At 42.6% G+C, this 13750-nt stretch overlaps 1 protein-coding gene across 5 annotated transcripts in view; it reads left to right on the forward strand.

The window, feature by feature from the left end:
- The window catches only part of rbms3 (RNA binding motif single stranded interacting protein 3), a 1345529-nt gene that overhangs the window by 351343 nt on the left and 980436 nt on the right, over nucleotides 1-13750 (forward strand). The window lies entirely within an intron of this gene.

Genomic DNA, 13750 nt, shown 5'->3' on the forward strand with positions numbered 1-13750 from the left:
TCTTGACCGGTTTTGGCCATCTGTGCTGCGATTTCTGAGAGAACGCCGCCACTTACGGCCGTCATTTTTGGCCACCTTGCTCAGAGCCCCCCTCCGCCGCATGTGCACCGAGGAATTTTCCTGTCGATTAAAAATGACAGAGATATTAATGTTTTTACAAAATTCCCCATTCTCTATGCTGCCCCCGTTGGCGGCAGGGGGGGGGGGGAGGGACTATAAAACCAGGAAGTGGTGTGCCACACAATCTTTTCAAGATGGAGGAAGGCAGAGGGTCACGTTTCTCTGAGCTGCGAATAACACTGAACACATGTCTACTCAAATGTAAGTGCCCTTAGTGGTTCTAAAATGCTTGCAGAATGTGTCTATTGGTTCTAAAGCTTGCAAAAAAAGTGACTATTGGTTCCAAAGCTTGCAAAAAAAAGGCTATTGGTTCTAAAGCTTGCAAAAAATGTCTATTGGTTCTAAAGCTTGCAAAAAAATGTCTATTGGTTCTAAAGCTTGCAAAAAAATGTCTATTGGTTCTAAAGCTTGCAAAAAGTGTCTCTATTGGTTCTAAAGCTTGCAAAAAGTGTCTCTATTGGTTCTAAAGCTTGCAAAAATGTCTCTATTGGTTCTAAAGCTTGCAAAAAAATGTCTCTATTGGTTCTAAGCTTGCAAAATATGTCCATTGGTTCTAAAGCTGGCAAAAAAAATGTCTATTGGTTCTAAAGCTTGCAAAAAAAATGTCTATTGGTTCTAAAGCTTGCAAAAAGTCTCTGTTGGTTCTAAAGCTTGCAAAAAGTGTCTCTATTGGTTCTAAAGCTTGCAAAAAATGTCTCTAATGGTTCTAAAGCTTACAAAAAAATGACTATTGGTTCTAAGCTCGCAAAAATATGTCTATTGGTTCTAAAGCTTGCAAAAATATGTCTATTGGTTCTAAAGCTTGCAAAAAGTCTCTGTTGGTTCTAAAGCTTGCAAAAAGTGTCTCTATTGGTTCTAAAGCTTGCAAAAAAATGACTATTGGTTCTAAAGCTTGGGTGTGGCTTGAAGTTGAATGACACCACTTACTGCAAATGATGGCTTGGGTGTGGCTTGGGTATGGCTTGAAGTTGAAAGACACCATTACTGCAAATGGTGGCATGAAGTTGAAAGGCACTACTTACTGCAAATGGTGGCTTGAAGTTGAAAGGCACTACTTACTGCAAATGGTGGCTTGGGTGCATTGGCATGAAGTTGAAAGGCACCACTTACTGCAAATGGTGGCATGGTTGAAATGCACTACTTACTGCAAATGGTGGCTTGGGTGCTTTGGTTTGAAGTTGAAAGGCACTACTGTAAATGCACTTACTTCCTGTTTGCACTGTATATTGATTTTAGATAAAACGCTACAACTTACGGCTGTGATTTTTGGCAATCTTACTCAGTCCCCCTCCGCTAAGCTTGCAAAATATGTCCATTGGTTCTAAAGCTGGCAAAAAAATGTCTATTGGTTCTAAAGCTTGCAAAAAAATGTCTATTGGTTCTAAAGCTTGCAAAAAGTCTCTGTTGGTTCTAAAGCTTGCAAAAAGTGTCTCTATTGGTTCTAAAGCTTGCAAAAAATGTCTCTAATGGTTCTAAAGCTTACAAAAAAATGACTCTATTGGTTCTAAGCTCGCAAAAATATGTCTATTGGTTCTAAAGCTTGCAAAAATATGTCTATTGGTTCTAAAGCTTGCAAAAATATGTCTATAGGTTCTAAAGCTGGCACAAATATGTCTATTGGATCTAAAGCTTGCAAAAAGTGTCTCTATTGGTTCTAAAGCTTGCAAAAAAATGACTATTGGTTCTAAAGCTTGGGTGTGGCTTGAAGTTGAAAGGCACTACTTACTGCAAATGGTGGCTTGGTTGCTTTGGCTTGAAGTTGAAAGGCACTACTTACTGTAAATGGTGGCTTGGGTGTGGCTTGAAGTTGAAAGACCACTTACTGCAAATGGTGGCATGAAGTTGAAGGGCACTACTTACTGCAAATGGTGGATTGGTTGCTTTGGCTTGAAGTTGAAAGGCACTACTTACTGCAAATGGTGGCTTGGGAGCTTTGGCTTGAAGTTGAAAGGCACTACTTACTGCAGATGGTGGCTTGGGTGCAATGGCTTGAAGTTGAAAGGCAATACTTACTGCAAATGACAGGAAGTTGAAAGGCATTACTTACTGCAAATGGTGGCTTGGGTGCTTTGGCTTGAAGTTGAAAGGCACTACTTACTGCAAATGGTGGCTTGGGTGTGGCTGGAAGTTGAAAGACACCACTTACTGCAAATGATGGCTTGGGTGTGGCTTGAAGTTGAAAGACACTTACTGCAAATGGTGGCATGAAGTTGAAAGGCACTACTTACTGCAAATGGTGGCTTGGGAGCTTTGAAGTTGAAAGGCACTACTTACTGCAAATGATGGCTTGGGTGTGGCTTGAAGTTGAAAGGCACTACTTACTGCAAATGGTGGCTTGAAGTTGAAAGGCACTACTTACTGCAAATGGTGAAATGAGGTTGACAGGTACTAATTACTGCAAATGGTGGTTGGGATGCATTGGCTTTAAGTTGAAAGGCACTATTTACAGCAAATGGTGGCTTGGGTGCTTTGGCTTGAAGTTGAAAGGCACTACTTACTGAAAATGGTGGCTTGGTTGCTTTGGCTTGAAGTTGAAAGGCACTACTTACTGCAAATGGTGGCTTGGGTGCTTTGGCTTGAAGTTGAAAGGCACTACTTACTGCAAATGGTGGCTTGGGTGTGGCTTGAAGTTGAAAGACACCACTTACTGCAAATGGTGGCATGAAGTTGAAAGGCACTACTTACTGCAAATGGTGGCTTGGGAGCTTTGACTTGAAGTTGAAAGGCACTACTTACTGCAAATGATGGCTTGGGTGTGGCTTGAAGTTGAAAGGCACTACTTACTGCAAATGGTGGCTTGGGTGTGGCTTGAAGTTGAAAGGCACTACTTACTGCAGATGGTGGCTTGGGTGCAATGGCTTGAAGTTAAAATGCACTACTTATTGCAAATGGGGGTGTGGGTGCATTGGCTTGAAGTTGAAAGGCACTACTTACTGCAAATGGTGGCTTGGGAGCTTTGACTTGAAGTTGAAAGGCACTACTTACTGCAAATGGTGGCTTGATGTGGCGTGGGTGCATTGGCTTGAAGTTGAAAGACACCACTTACTGCAAATGGTGGCATGAAGTTGAAAGGCACTACTTACTGCAAATAGGTGCTTGGGTGCTTTGGCTTGCAGTTGAAAGGCAGTACTTACTGCAAATGGTGGCTTGTATGCAATGGCTTGAAGTTGAAAGGCATTACTTACTACAAATGGTGGCATGAGGTTGAAAGGCACTACTTACTGCAAATGGTGGCTTGGGTGCTTTGGCTTGAAGTTGAAAGGCACTACTTACTGGAAATGGTGGCTTGGGTGTGGCTTGAAGTTGAAAGACACCACTTACTGCAAATGGTGGCATGAAGTTGAATGGCACTACTTACTGCAAATGGTGGCTTGGGAGCTTTGACTTGAAGTTGAAAGGCACTACTTACTGTGAATGATGGCATGGGTGTGGCTTGAAGTTGAAAGACATTACTTACTGCAAATGGTGGCTTGGGTGTGGCTTGAAGTTGAAAGGCACTACTTACTGCAGATGGTGGCTTGAGTGCAATGGCTTGAAGTTAAAATGCACTACTTATTGCAAATGGGGTCTTGGGTGCATTGGCTTGAAGTTGAAAGGCACTACTCACTGCAAATTGTGGCTTGAAGTTCAAAGGCACTACTTACTGCAAATGGTGAAATGAGGTTGACAGGCACTACTTACTGCAAATCGTGGCTTGGTTGCTTTGGCTTGAAGTTGAAAGGCACTACTTACTGCAAATGGTGGCTTGGGAGCTTTGACTTGAAGTTGAAAGGCACTACTTACTGCTAATGGTGGCTTGGGTGTGGTTTGAAGTTAAAAGGCATTACTTACTGCAAATGGGGTCGTGGGTGCATTGGTTTGATGTTGACAGGCACTACTTACTGCAAATTGTGGCTTGAAGTTGAAAGGCACTACTTACTGCAAATGGTGGCTTGGGAGCTTTGGCTTAAAGTTGAAAGGCACTATTACTGCAAATGGTGGCTTGGTTGCTTTGGCTTGAAGTTGAAAGGCACTACTTACTGCAAATTGTGGCATGACGTTGAAAGGCACTACTTACTGCAAATGGTGGCTTGGGTGCTTTGGCTTGCAGTTGAAAGGCAGTACTTACTGCAAATGGTGGCTTGGGTGCAATGGCTTGAAGTTGAAAGGCATTACTTACTGCAAATGGTGGCATGAAGTTGAAAGGCACTACTTACTGCAAATGGTTGCTTGGGTGCTTTGGCTTGAAGTTGAAAGCACTACTTACTGCAAATGGTGGCTTGGGAGCTTTGGTTTGAAGTTGAAAGGCACTACTTACTGCAAATGGTGGCTTGGGTGTGGCTTGAAGTTGAAAGACACCACTTAATGCAAATGATGACTTGGGTGTGGCTTGGGTATGGCTTGAAGTTGAAAGACACCATTACTGCAAATGGTGGCATGAAGTTGAAAGGCACTACTTACTGCAAATGGTGGCTTGAAGTTGAAAGGCACTACTTACTGCAAATGGTGGCTTGGGTGCATTGGCATGAAGTTGAAAGGCACCACTTACTGCAAATGGTGGCATGGTTGAAATGCACTACTTACTGCAAATGGTGGCTTGGGTGCTTTGGTTTGAAGTTGAAAGGCACTACTGTAAATGCACTTACTTCCTGTTTGCACTGTAGATTGATTTTAGATAAAACGCTACAACTTACGGCTGTGATTTTTGGCAATCTTACTCAGTCCCCCTCCGCTGAGCAGGTGCAGAGAATTCTTCCCATCAATGAAAAATAAAAGTGTTATTAGTTTTTTTTTAAATGTTCAGAATCTCTCTCCTGTCAATCACTCCATGAAAGCCACACTTTTTCCGGTGGAGGGGGGGAGGGGTTATAAAACCCGGAAATGTGGGTGTGGCTCAGTCTCTGCAAGATGGAAGAGGGAGAGGTCATGACTCGCTGTCTTTAGTGGCTTTGCACCCTACTTCAAATGGTATGAAACTGCACTTGAATTTGGTGGCCTTGCACCCTGCTAGAAGTGGTAAGAAACTGCACTTGAATTTGTTGGCCTTATACCCTGCTTGAAATAGAATTTCAAGGATTAGCCGTGAGTCAACTACCAGCCCACCAGCCGTGAGTGAGTGAGTTGCCAGCACAACAGGCTTGATTGACTGAGACGCCAGCCCAAGAATCCATTTGGCACACAATTTGCATACTAGCCGTCTGGAAACCAGTCTCTTCAGCCCACAACACCCACACTAGCGCTCCAGAAAGCCCCCCCCCCCCCCCCACCCCCCACCCCCCCCCCCCTCAACTGGCCATCAATATTAGAATTGGTGAAGAGGTGGAATATTGCGTTGGATGACCAGCCCTCCTGTGTGATGCTGGGACCCAACGGGTCCCACTTTGTCTAGTCTCCTTTAAACTTTCGCCCTCTGATCTTGTAGCTATGCCTTCTCGTGTTTGATATTATCACTTTGAGATAAAGCTTCTATCTACCCTATCTATGCCTTTCAGAGTTTTTAAACCTATCAGGCCTCCCCTCTGCCTCCAAAGAAAACCATCCAAGTTTGTCCAGACTCTTCTTACAGCTAATACTCCTAGTCCAGGCAGCATCCTGGTAAAACTCTTCTGCATCCTCTCCAATCCCTCCACATCCTTCTTGTAAATGGGATGACCCAAAAATACACATAATAGGGACCTTTGTCAAGTCTGGCTGGTGTTGGATCAGAGAGAAGGAAATAGAATTCATTTTACAGAAAGAGCTATGATTGTAGATGTATGATCACAGGGAAAGTGAGGGAAGATAATCTTAAAGAAGTTAAAGTAGATCACTTCGAAAAAGACAAGATAATGTTTAATCAACATTGGATTTCCTTGAAGAATCAGCAGGTGTTGTGGAAAAAGGAGAACGGTGGATGTACCATACTTAGATTTCTAGAAGGTATTTGGCAAAGCCTGCATCAAAGGTTTTTCAGAAAAATAAAAGCACATGATGCAGGAGCCAACAGGAGTGGAAAGAATATTAACTAATAGAATGTAACTATCAAACAATCTTTTTCTTTGATTGAAGGAAGGATGTTAGTGTGATGGGTAATTTAGGGGCCAGATTATAGCTTTGTGTAATGATCAGTTTGAATTGTTTCATGTAGAAATTCTGCTGGGTCAGAGTTACACGTATGAATGCAATTTCAACATCAGACATATGTCAATTGCAATGCTGTTTCTCGAGGATTGCAGTGCAGACCAAAACTTCAAGAGCAGGACTATGGTGATCCTACCCCATGACTACCTTTATCCCCGGCAGTGTGATCATCCTTGCCCTCTCTGCATGATAACCATGCCTGCCTCTCGCAGTGTGACAACCCCTGCAGAATATCTAGTGATGTGTTTGGTTGGTTGCACTTTTTAGCCAATAATTTGCAACAGGAATAGTCAGATTTATTCGTCACATGCACAATGAAGTGCAGTGAAATGAACTTGCCAGCAGCGGTACAATAAAAAAGAACACACAATACACAATACTTTTTTTAACACAAAACATCCACCACAGCATTCATCACTGTGGTGGAAGGCACAAAGTTCAGTCAGTCCTCCTCCATTTTTCCCCGTGGTTGGGACCATAAACCTCCGCAGTCACCGCTGCAGGCGGCCAGATGTACAGGCAAGGTAAGTCCTGAATCGGTGCTTCCCTACCAGAGACCGCGGCTTGAAAATGACATAGGCCACAGGCAGGCGGTCGGAGCTCTTCTCCAGGGATTCCCGGCAAGGGATCCCGCTCCGGATGGTAAATAAGTAAGTCCCCGCCGTGCCATGGCTAGAAGCACTGCAGACCGCGGCTTCAAGCAGTTGTAGGCAGTGGGCCGGCAGTCGGAGCATTTCTCCTCTGGGGTCCCCAACGATGGATCCCAGGCTCCGGATGCCGCGCCAGCTGGAATCTCTGCAGACCGCGGCTTCAGGCTGCCGCGGGCCAGCGATCAGAGCACTCCCTCCTGGCGACCCCCTGCGAGGGCTCACCCGCTCTGTGATGAAAAGTTCACGCTGTGCCCGCTGCTGAAGCTCCGGGCCCATCTTCTGGAAAGGCCGCACCAATCCTTGGTGTTAGGCCGCGAGGGAGGCGACATGGAAAAAGTCGCCTCTCTGTGGAGGAGGCGACCAAAAGCGGTTCCCCCCTTACCCCCCCTCACCACCCCCCACACAAGACACACCGAGAGACATTAAAACAAACATTTGGACATATTAAAAAAACAAAAAAAGTAGAATTGACTAACATGCTGCTGGCAGGGCAGCCGTCTTGCAGCACCCACACCGTCCCACATGGAGCACATTTTAGTTTGAGGAATGATGGAGGATAGGGGAGGCATTTATACTGCTGGTCTCTTAGTGTTCGAACCAGGAGAGTTCCATTAAGATATATTAGGGCCACAAATCTGTTCTGTTGTAGAGTGGTGGTAACAGCTAAATGAGGGCCCTCTTGCTGCCAATTGTGTGCTGATTAATATTGTACTTCATTAATTAAAAACATTAATATTGCACTTCAACTGTGGAAAAAAAATAAGATTGGAATAGTTGTGTACTCTTTGGAAAATTAAAGTTTAATGAGCATTTACATGCACAAATCATGAAAAATAGCAGTTAACAAACCTGTGAAGAGATAACAGTAGCTTTGTCATTTACTTCTGGAAGGGAATTACTGAAAATTTATGAACTATGTTTAGGCCCCAGATGGATTTCCATATTGTAAAATTTAGGGAGGCACTGCAGAAGCATCAGAATTATATCAACATTAATATGTTCTTTGCATCAAATAACATTGATTAGGTTGGGGTTTTAGCCTAAATATGACCTAATAAAGATCATTAAGAAAATAAGACAGTTTTATCATACAAATATTATTAATTGCCTCGTTATAATTTCTGAAAATTGAAGATCATAAATACATAACTAAAAGATTCTGAATGTTGGGATCTACTGGAGTAAAGAGTAATATAGCATAAGATAATTTGGGGAGAAATTCTGTAAATTATTGGAAAGGGTGCATCATAGATTTATGAGAACGTTATTGGGTCTAGAAATTTTAAGGTGCAAGGTGAGGCTAGATAGGCGAGGATCATTTTTCCCTAGAGCATTGCAAGCTGCGGGTTAACCTTATAAAGATTTATAAAATCATGAGGTGCATAAATAAGATGAATATCCAGTCATTTTCCCAGGGTAGGGGAATCTAAAATTAAAAGGAACCTGAGGGGAAACTTTTTCCACGCACAGAGTGGTATGTACATGGAGCAAGCTATCAGAGGAAGTGTTAGAGGCTGGTCAATTTAATACATGTAAAAGACACAAATGGGTGCATGGAAAGGAAAGATTTGGAGAGAAATGGGCTAGGTGGGACTTGCTCTGTTAAGGGCCTCTCCCACTGTATGAGGTAATTCAAGAGTTCTCCCGAGTTTTCTCCTGATTCGAACTCGGAGAATGTCCGTAGCGGGTCCGTAGGAGTTCGTGGATGTCTCGTAGTGGCTCGTACGAGTAAAAAGTAACAATTTTTTTCATCACAAGTATTTTTTTACTCCTGGACATTTTTCACAGTGTTGAAAAAACGTCACAAGTTTAACGGATTTTCCGAGTACCTACCGTTACTCGTACGAGCCGCTACGAGACATCCACGAACTACTACGGACATTCTCCAAGTTCGAATCAGGGGAAAACTCGGGAGAACTCTTGAATTACATCGTACAGTGGGACAGGCCGTTTAGACATTTTTGTTGGCATGGACAAGTGGGGTAACGGGCATTTTTCCATGCTGTACAGCTCTATGATCCTATGAAAATCATAACATCTCAAAAGACTTGTCCTGGTTCCAGCACGTGGATGCAATCGCAAAGAAGGTGCACCGGCGCATACACCTTTTAAGACGTTTAAAGAGATTTAGTATGTCTCTGAATACTCAAACGAAACTTGGCATGGAAAATCAAAAAGTCTTTGGATGATGAAAGTCTTAAATAAAATGCTGAAAAAGGCTGCCTCAGTGAAAAGAGAAACAAAATTAATGATTCAGGAAAAGCCCCAATGTCAGAAATGGAATGGAGAGAAAAGAAGCTCATCAAACTCCATGGAATGTGAGGACGAGGGATATATTTGGCGTAAAACCAGGGTGACCATGGAAATCAACTGTTATCTGGTCAGTGAGTTAATTGGAGCAGTTAGAGAGAGAGAGAGAAAATAGACAAAGGAACACAGACAACATTGTATGGGAGCTTGCAATGCAGAAAGCCATGCATGGAAGGTCAGCTAGGATACATCTTCCACTGGGGAAAATATAAAAAACGATAAAATAAAACAAACAGGCTGACCATTATCGTGGGTCGGGTACTGATACAGAGGGAAATATCGTTACCTGAGGTCAAGGATTAAAAATAATGGATATAGCATGCTGTTAAATATTTAGATGGAAGCTTTTACTGGGCCTCACTGTAACAGTGCAGGAGGCTACAGACTGATAGAGTGGAGTAGGATGGAGAATTAAACTGGGATGCCATGGGAAGCTCAGGATTGCCATGTTGACTGAATGCTGGTGCTCTGCAGAGTACTCACCCAATTTGTGTTTATTTCTCCAACATAGAGGAGAGCACATCATGAACACCAAACCTAAACTAGATTGGAAGAATCATTGCTTCATTTGGAAAAACTGTGTTCCAAGATGGTGAGATGGGAGCAACTGGTTGATCGGTTTGTTTTTATTTCTCACTTTTCATCAACATATATATTAAAAGTTTTAATGTTTGGCAGGATTGCTGCTTCATTTGGAAGAAATTGGTTACTAAATGGTGACATGAGAGATGGAGGTACATTGGTCAACCAATTTGTTTTTGTTTCTCACTTAAATGACAGATTATATGTTAAAAATGTATTAATTGGCTGACAAACATGCATTGTCAGTTGATTAAAAATTAACATTTGGACATCTATTCTTGTTGCTTAAATATTGCAATCAGCAGTGATTGAATGCCCTTGGCCACTCACAAAGTTACATTTTCCACAACATTTTCTGGGTTTTCTACCTCATGGTTATTCATGAAGTTATTTGGTATATCATTATCAGCAAAAATCTGGGATTTGTGTAATCAGAACAAGCTGCAGTCAGCTCTATCACTACTCCTGTTCTTAAATCTCTCTTGCTCTCCAGCCTTTTGCAAATCTTCATCCCATTCTTTCCTTCTCTATCCTTAAGTCTAGAATTTATTTTGTCTGGAACCTTTTGCAGTTCATTGACCTGAATTGTTAACTGCACCTCAATCTCTCTCCACTTTACTGCTGGACTGAAATACTTCTGCCGTTTTCTGCTTTGATTTAACAACAACATATCTCAGACTGAAGAACCCATTTTGTGCCATACAGGAGGAGAAACTTAGCGATCACAGAACCACATCATGTTGCAGACAGTGCCTAATATTCAGTTCCATTCACTAAAATGGAATTAAACATGCAAACCCATAATCGCTTCTTCCTCAACTTCATGCACTTACTTGAAAGTTGTGACTTTTTGTGCCACAGCCATCGATGGGTCAAGAGACCACAACTTCCATTCTTCACTGTTTTGTGCAGATGTGGAGGTGCCAGAAGTCGCTATCTGTGTCACTCTTAACAATGGTGAATGCTGTTATCTTCACTGATATCTCTGCTGTATAATAGTAAGATTAAACGAGAACTTACCAGTTTGAAGTTTGATCTTGATTTTATGAGGAGTTACGATGAGCGATTACGTGAAGGAGGGCCGTCCGTCTGCGTGCGCGTCAATCTTCAAAGCAGCGGTGTTAAATCACAGATAAAAAGAAGACCTGAGAATAGTAAGATTGAAGAAACTAGAACATCCATTTGACCTTGATAGTATGAGGGTGGAAGCGGTGGGCACGTAATCGCTCATCGTAACTCCTCATAAAATCAAGATCAAACTTCAAACTGGTAAGTTCTCGTTTAATCTTACTATTTTACTTCGGAGTCACGTGAGTGACTACGTGAAGATTTCAAAGCTCTGTGATTTTACGCCGGTTACGAATCCAGGTGTCACACACTGAATGGATTGACCATGGATGCGTGTAATCATTAAAGCATTCAGACATTACGTAGTTAAGTAAGGACACTGATGCTTTAAATGAAAGAAAAGTTGAAAAAAAAAAAAATAGTTTCCCCTCCCAACCTTGGGGGTAAACTAAGGGACAGAACTTAAAATAGTAGGTGCAAACACCCCCAGTCCGTTAATAGGTTTGTTATAAAACCGGTGGACCGTTATTTCATTCGTCCATCCTGCAGCCACTAGGATGTTTGTCAAGAGGCACGTCCATTGCTCTTGCTGCCGACGTAGATGCAGCCCTGGTGGAGTGAGATTTAACCATATGAACGTTCACTCTGTTACCGCCATTACCCCCTTTGACCATCTGGAGATGGTTTGTGTTGACACCTTCTGGTCTGTTCTGAGCCTCTGCGGTTCTCCGTAACTCTCAGATAGAGGTGTTAGTATGTTACCACACACACAACCGTAGGTCCTCTGGATATGCCAAGAACTGGATCTCCATCCCTGGCATTCCTGGCCTGCTATGTTTATATCAGGTTCCTGATTACGAATGTTGTGTTGTTCATATTGGTGGTCATGTGGTCCAACCGTAGCTTTTGCAGTGTCTGGACTCTTTGTCAGCATACCACCTTCAGGGTTAGTTATAGGCGTTCCCCACTGTCAAAGTAGGGTTAGTACCACGCTCACATCCCATGTGTCCATGTACCTTGGTCTTAGTGTATTAGATTGTAAATTCTCTTCAAGAATTTTGTTGTAAAGGGGTGCGTTCCTATCGACCCGTGCCCTGCTTGCAGCATCAGATAGGAGGAAAGTGCGCCTCTGGCACTATTGATTGCACTATAACTTTGTTTATAGTTATAGTACTGAGTTGATAGGAAACTCCAAAACATCTGTTATCCGAACTGTGTTGTATTTGTTCGGACAGTCCTATGCCTTGAAAAGGCCTCCTCAGAATCTGCAGACCAACAAGTTAATACGTTCGTGTAGTGGATGATTACTCCCTGTAACTAGGTTCACTAGGAGGTCTCTGCTCTTGGGTACAGCCATAACTGGCTGGACTATAGTTCCCAACATTTCTGGGGACCAGGCTCGAGTAGGCCAATCTGGCACTACCAATATGCCTGTGGCTTAGTCTTGCTTGATTTTGGTCAAGCATCGGTTTGTGAGACAAATTTGCGGAAAGCATGCATAAACAATCCTCCCCAATTGAGGGAGAAAGCATCCACTGCCTTTGCTCCTGGATCCTGCTTGCAGGACACATATCTGGGTAACTGATGGTTTAGTCTAGATGCAAATAGATCTAAATCTGGTATGCCAAATCGTGTAGTTATTTCGTTAAATACTGCCTGATTCAACATCCATTCTGTGTTGTTATTAAACACCCGTGATCCAGCATCTGTCACCGTGTTATATCTACCTCGTAGATTTCCCAAATATTCCTCTTGATACACCAGTGCAAAATGAGGTTCGACAATCTATCGTTAGATACAGATTTTACACCACCCTTGTTAGTGGATATGTGCCACCGCAGTGGTGTTATCAATCTGAATTTGAACAAGCACCGGTTGCATATTGCTACAGAACCTCTTGAGTCCAAATTGTGCCCCCAACAATTCTGGGTAATTGATTCCATGTGTTGGGGAATTACAGACTCCTGCTCATTCCATCTGCTTTCACAGCTCTAGACTGTGTTAGTGGCTCCCCATCCTTAGCCGCTAGCATAGGTCTGAAGAACCCTCGATGGCTTTCAAGCAAATTTACTTTGAGCTTTCTCACGTTCGTTATCCACCGTTGTTATTCAACAATGGTCTCTGCTGACAATCCATAGTTTTGCCAATTTTGCCTGCATGGAATCTGAGTGTTCGTTCCTTTGCTCGTTGTAATTCTGGTAATGCAAAGGCCCGTACGTACTGCTGGAAATGCGGCTACTATTTGCCAATTACACTCGCTGTTTGCCTGATAGATGGCTAGTATTTGACTATCAGGTCATAGCAGGCTTGATTAATATTTACTGTTTTTGATAGTAAATTCTAAGTAATCAATTACCCTTGTAGGTGTCAATTTTGATTTAACTGGATGGATGAGGTAACCAATTCTATCAAACAGGGTTTTGGTTTGCTTTGACTGATGCTTCTGCCAATTCTTGGTGACTCCAAAATGAAATTGTCCAAATATGCCATTACAATGTGGTTCTGAGACCTTTGTAGGCCCAGAATTGGTTTCCGTAGTTTTGTCAATAGTCTAGGAGCTGATGTCAACCCATTTGGCAGATCCATACCATCCAGTTAAACTTCAAATATCTCCTGTTCTTAGTGAATAGACACCGAATAGTATGCATCTTTGAGGTCGATGCATGCCATGTGACAATTTTATAGGAAGCTCCTATAAAACAGTAGTTAAACCATAACAAAATTACTGTTTCTAAAAGTCTATACTGCACAAATGAGTTACACCTGGATGAAGTGACATCCTCCATCTGTCACATGTCCTGAATGGCAATCCTGCCCAAAAATACTGGGCCTGCCTCGAAGACAATTCCAGTCCGAGTTCCAAGTCTGCTTGGAACCTGTGTATGTTGTGCAGTAAAATTATCACGTTATTATCTGTTTTT

Source organism: Amblyraja radiata, chromosome 2, assembly GCF_010909765.2.
Source record: "Amblyraja radiata isolate CabotCenter1 chromosome 2, sAmbRad1.1.pri, whole genome shotgun sequence".
Classification (NCBI taxonomy): Eukaryota; Metazoa; Chordata; class Chondrichthyes; order Rajiformes; family Rajidae; genus Amblyraja; species Amblyraja radiata.